Raw genomic sequence first — 6000 nt, forward strand, 5'->3', positions numbered from 1 at the left:
ATCCATAAAGTAACTTGCTGGGATTTTGATTGAGATTGCATTGAATCTATAGGACAAGTTGGGAAGAACTGACATCTTGACAATATTGACTCTTCCTATCCATGAATATGGAGTATTCTTTCCATTTATTTAGTTCTTTGACATTGTTCATCAAAGTTTTATAGTTTTTCTCATATAGGTTTTATACATATTTTGTTAGATTTATACCCAAGTATTTCATATATTGGGGTGCTAATGTAAATGGTATTGACTTTTTAATTTCAAACTCCACTTGTTCCTTGCTGATATATAGGAAAACAATTGACTTTTGTACATCAACCTTATACCCTGAAACTAATTCCTTATTAGTTCTGAGGCTTTTTTTTCTTTGTTTTCAGTTTTTTCAGATGTTCTACATAGACACATAGATCGTGTCATCTGTAAACAAAGACAGTTTTACGTCTGCATTCTCAATCTGTACACCTTTTATTTCCTTTTTGTGTCTTATTGCATTAGCAGGGAATTCCAGTATGTTGTAAATGAGTGGTGAGACATTCTTGCCTTGTACCTTATCTTAGTGGAAAAGCTTCAAGTTTTCACAATTAAGTATGATGTTAGCTATAGCTTTTTTGTAGGTAGTTTTTATCAAGTTGAGAAAGTTACCCTCTATTCCTAGTTTACTGAGGATTATTGTCATGAATGGCTGTTGGATTTTTCAAATGCCTTTTCTTCTTCTGTTGATATGATCATGTATATTTTTTTTTAATTTACTGATGTGATGAATGCATTTGTTGATTTTCAAATGTGAAACCAGCCTTGCAGATCGAGGATAAATCCCAGTCCCATTTGGTTGTGGTGTATAATTCTTTTTATACTTTTTTAAATTTGATTTGCTAATATTTTACTAAGGATTTTTGCGTCTTTCTTATCTTTCTTCCTCTATAGGTAAGGGTTTTTTTTTTCTTCTGGCTTCTTTCGGGATTTTTGTTTATCTTTGATTTTCTATAATTTGAAAATCATATGCCTAGATGTAGTTTTTTGCTATTCATCCATCTTGGTGTTCTCTGAACTTCCTGGATCTGTTGTTTGTTGTCTGATATTAATTTGGGAAAATTTTCAGTCATTATTGTTTCAAATATTTCTTCTGTTGTTTTCACAGCTTCTTCTTCTGGTAGTCCCATTACATACATGTTATACCTTTTGTAGTTGTCCCATCGTCCTTGGATATTCTGTTCTGTTTTTCTCAGTATTTATTTTATTTGTTTTTCAATTTTCAAGGATTCTCTTCCCCAGGTCAGTTAAGCTCTTACAATACCCCAGCAGGTGAGGCTCTGGGGAATTTCTTTCTCCTGGGGGCAGGCCTTGTTAAGGAAAACAGAATGCCCAGGTGTATTTCAAAATGGTTTCTTTGCCTCTCCACCTGCCAAAAGTATGAGGGGATTGTGGGCAAGCTAAGTTTCACAATAATCTAGGGCCCCTCCTGTGACTGGGTCCCCTGGAGTTTTAAACTCTCAGACTGGTCCACACTGAGCCTCCAGCACTTTGTCAATTACAGCTGAGGTTTTCCTACCTCTGGACAGAGTCCCCTGGCAGTTTCCACCCCTGAGTCTCTGCTCTGGTTAGCTGTGATTGTATTCGCCTCTCTGTCTTTCCAACCTCAGGGACAGAGGTTTGCTCTGTTTCCTCCCCTCTCTCATGGGTCCAAGAAGAGTTGTTGATTTTTCAGTTTGTTCAGCTTTTGACTTGTTGGTAAGACAAAGTGGCAATTTGCAAGCTCCTTAAATGTGGAACTGGAATCCAGGCGTCTCTTTTACCTATTTTAATAAAATATATTTTATATTACCCTAGCTATTAAATAGAAATTACTGCCTAATATTTAAGCCTTTCTCAACGACTCAGTCTTTACTACAAACATCAATTAATTCACAATTTATGTAATAAAATAAGACCTTTAGGCATAAAGAGCTTATTTGCATCTATGTTAAGTGGCCCCAGATCGCAAGTGCTACAGATGCTTTGTACAGCTTTTTTATCTCCTCCCTTGCTGTGGGTTGCTATTAAAAGGCTGGCTAGTGGCCTCTTTGCTCTCTTCTAACTGAGAGCTAAGTGGATAGCTAAAGGTTTCTCTGATGAAGGAAGTTTATGAGTGCTCATTCATACTCATCTCTATAGTAACTCCTTGCCCTGACATTTTCTTCTCTTAAGGTAGATTTGATCAAGATAATTGCTGGATTTGTCCGACTTGTGTTCCTTCATGCTATACTGATGGTGTTTCTCTTTTCTGAATTCTCTTCTCTGGGTTCCAGACAGTGAATTCAGGCTCCATTTACGTTGTGCTTATTAACTTGTAAAAGTGTGTATGCTAAGCTGTAATCAAAATGAGGTTTGCTTGAGAATATATTCATCATATAGGAAGATACAAGTTTAGTTCAAATGTCATCTCTTTTGTGATATTTTGCACAATTCCTTTAGTCGTTTTTAACTTTTCTTCTCTAGTCAGAGCATCTTACTTGTACTTAAAATATTTATTTTATTGTAACTTGCAGTTTAATAGACTATTTGTACCTGTATCTCTATGCCCTACTCTATGTCACCATCAACACTGTACCCCATCCCACAGTACCCCCAACTCTAATTTTAAATACTAGAACCTGTTTAAGCTTATAGCAGTGGCTCAATATTTTCTGCATTTGTACATTTTTATGGAATGTGCTATGAAAACTAATAATGATCAAAACTGCTAAGTCTGACTGCCAATTCTTCCAAAAGCACAGTGAGTGTGTAAAAAGCCTATGGGCTGGAATATTTCGAGAAATGTCTCAGTCCTTCTGTCTCAGATGGTTGAAATGATCTTTCCTCTTCTGTGCATATTTGAAGTGCACTCGGAATTCTCTCTACATTTACTTAATGCCTATGTATCATATTACTGACTACAAATCCTCCTAAGATGGGTCACTTCCCCTTTGTCCAACACTCCTCATCCTAGCCAGGTTCCCTTTCTCTTCTGCAGTTTTCTGTGCTGCAGTTACATAAAGCATTATTCACTGATCCTGTCCCCTCCCTGTGCATTCACTCTTTCCCGGTTAGATAGACTCCACTGGGATCCCTTTAGCTCCTGGCCCCGTCCCTGAGGCTTCCTGCCCGCCCAAGACCAGACATTTGGCTACCAGTTGTCTTGCAGTCTCTCTACCTACCATCTGCCCCATGGGAGACTGACTGTATTGTTACATCTTTCTCTTTGTCACCCTCTATATCACAAAAAAGTTATGTACTTGAACAGAAGATCCACTACACCAGAAATTCTTTCTATGTTACTTCAGGTTTTCTTATTTGCTCTTTAGTAAAGCAGGATCCTCAGGCTGGGTTTTAAATGGGTCACTATCCATGTGAGTTTCACTGGCGTTAGTGGTCTCTGTTTTGGCGGCTTTTTTTTTCTCCTTCTGTTCTCGCTTCATTGACAGAATAGCAAGTATCATTAATATTGATATACTTTCCAATAGCAATACCCTGTTTCTATGTTTAATGTCTTAATAATAATGGACTTCAATTTTTGATCACCAGCAGTACTGAGATTTTTTGCTAGATTCTGTGTTCTGTTCTCACTCTCTAGGGTTCATATTTTCTGTGAACTTCACTTTAGAGGTGTAGTTTGCTTTTTATTCTCAACCAACCTAACAGTAATTAAGTTAGTTTAGGTGATTCAAAACCAGTTTTTGTTAATAGATAGATGGATGAAAGGATAAATAGCTAGCTAGATAGACACTTTTCTCTAACCCAGGACTTCTTAGCCTTGGAACTATTGACACATTGGGCTGGATCATTCTTTGTTGTGGGAGGCTGTTCTGTTTATTGCAGGATGTTCCACAACATCCATGGTCTCCCTCTGCCTACTAGATAGTAGTCTTTTGCACCTCACCTCCAAGTTTTACAACCAAAAATATCTTCAGATATCACCAAATGTTCCTGGGGGGCAAAATAATCCCCAGTTAAAAAAAAACCACTGTTCTAAACACATTTTACTTCCAATTATTTCTAAATAATAATGACAAACATTTTTACAGTTAATATACCTTGAATGAAGATTGTAGGCCAGGCCTTTGTAAGCACCTTTACTGAACTAATTTTGTGCTTAAAACATCTATGAGTTAAGTATGAAAAACTAGAATTTCAAGTAAGTCAAATAGCTATTAAATGGTCAAGCTGTTTTGTTTTATTTAACAATTAGCCAAGTCCAGAGCTCATGCCTTTTACAATTATGTTATACATTTTGCATCTTGTTGTGTATGACACAGCTACATATATGTATGCGCACCATTTTCTTGGAAGATGAAGTTTTTTCATCTTTCTAGATCATCAGTCCTGAAACTAAGCTTGGTGCTTAGTCCATAGTAGATATCAAGGGATCCTAGTTTAACTGAATAGCTTTGAGTTTGATCTAAGAATGAAATATTATCATACTCTGCACATAGTAGGTTCTCAATAAATATTTGCTAAATTCATATACGATATACTCGAGTAAAACCCTCTACTGGCTTGCCCTCTATTGGTTTTCTACATTACTCTGAACTGTTGTTACAATGAGGGGTAGGGAAGTGATGAGGGGTCATTCTAAGATAGCATTTGTACATCTTTTCATCTATATAACCATATATGTATATATGGTTATATATGTATATATATGTATATATATATATATATATGTGTATATATAAAACCTTTAATATATAACCTTCCTGAATCCTTTTCTTCCATTCATGGTTTTTTTCTTTCTAATCTTGTCTTGGTCAACAATGTTGCATTATTTTTACACGGCACCATTTTCAAGGAAATAGAACTGTATCACAAACACTATTCAATTTCTCCTAGATCTTTAGTGAGGAGAGTAGGGGATATTATTTTTTTTCCTTTTAGTGGACAGGGTTAATTGGAGGCATCAAGTAACTGACACACCCAAAGATTATTAAATCAATGTCCTGACCCCTAATTCATAGCATTACCATTAAAAGTTAACTTCTCTATTAAGAAATAATGGAACTCTCACTCGCTAACCCCCCACTTTGATTTAATCAATGGGCGTGGACTATTTCCTATAGACCACACATTGTGGAAATAAAGAAAAACATTTCTTTTGCGCCTGCACTATCCTGACTGCTGTGATAGTCACTTTAAATTTATAGGCTTATTTTGTAGTAGGTATTAGCATTTTAAAAAATGAGGCTGAGAGAAATTAAGAAAACTGCCCCAAATCTATAGCTAGAAAGTAACAGAACCAGGTATTAATAAAGGTTCAGGTTTCAAAGGCATTTCTACTGTTGTTGTATTTTAATTATTTTCCACAAACTCTTCTATAAAAAAGAAGCAGTCAGAACAAATCAGCACTTAGATAAGTAAAATTTCTTCAAGTCCCGACAGTTTCCCAAGAATCAGCCTTCCGACTAAAGCAGAAAGATAGAAATTGGAGAGTTTATCTTTTGGGTCCGTGGGTTGTACGTGTGAAACTAGAGCGAAAGTCACGTAAGTTCTGGAGGGGCTAAGAGAGTAAAGCATACTTACTCTTGACTTCACCCAAAGAATACCAAGCCTGTGGAATATTACATGTATGGAAGGGTTGCCTCTTTGTACTGCAGAGACTATTGTATTTCTTTAGGAGATGAAGTGACCCCAGAATACTCCACGTGGCACTTTGGAATTCTTACAGATGAAAAATGCTACATTCATGTCAGATATTACTATACAGCACTTAGAAAAAATGTTTCCACTCATTGGTGTGGACTCACTGTTGAACAGCTAAGAGATGATAGTTATTGCCGGTAATAGCAGTCAGAATAGCAGTGTAAGTGGCCCTTTTTGCTCTACTTTGCTCTATATTTTATCATTTTTTATTTTTTATTTTATTTTTTGCTTTATAATACAGAGTGGCCTAGAAGAAGAGAGAAAGATATTTGCTGAACAGGCTTAAAAATAGCAAGACAACTTTTTTTTTTTTTTTTTGTGGTCAAGGTCAACAGTAAAGTCAAGGGA

Source organism: Rhinolophus hipposideros (genome assembly GCF_964194185.1).
Source record: "Rhinolophus hipposideros genome assembly, chromosome: 5".
Classification (NCBI taxonomy): domain Eukaryota; kingdom Metazoa; phylum Chordata; class Mammalia; order Chiroptera; family Rhinolophidae; genus Rhinolophus; species Rhinolophus hipposideros.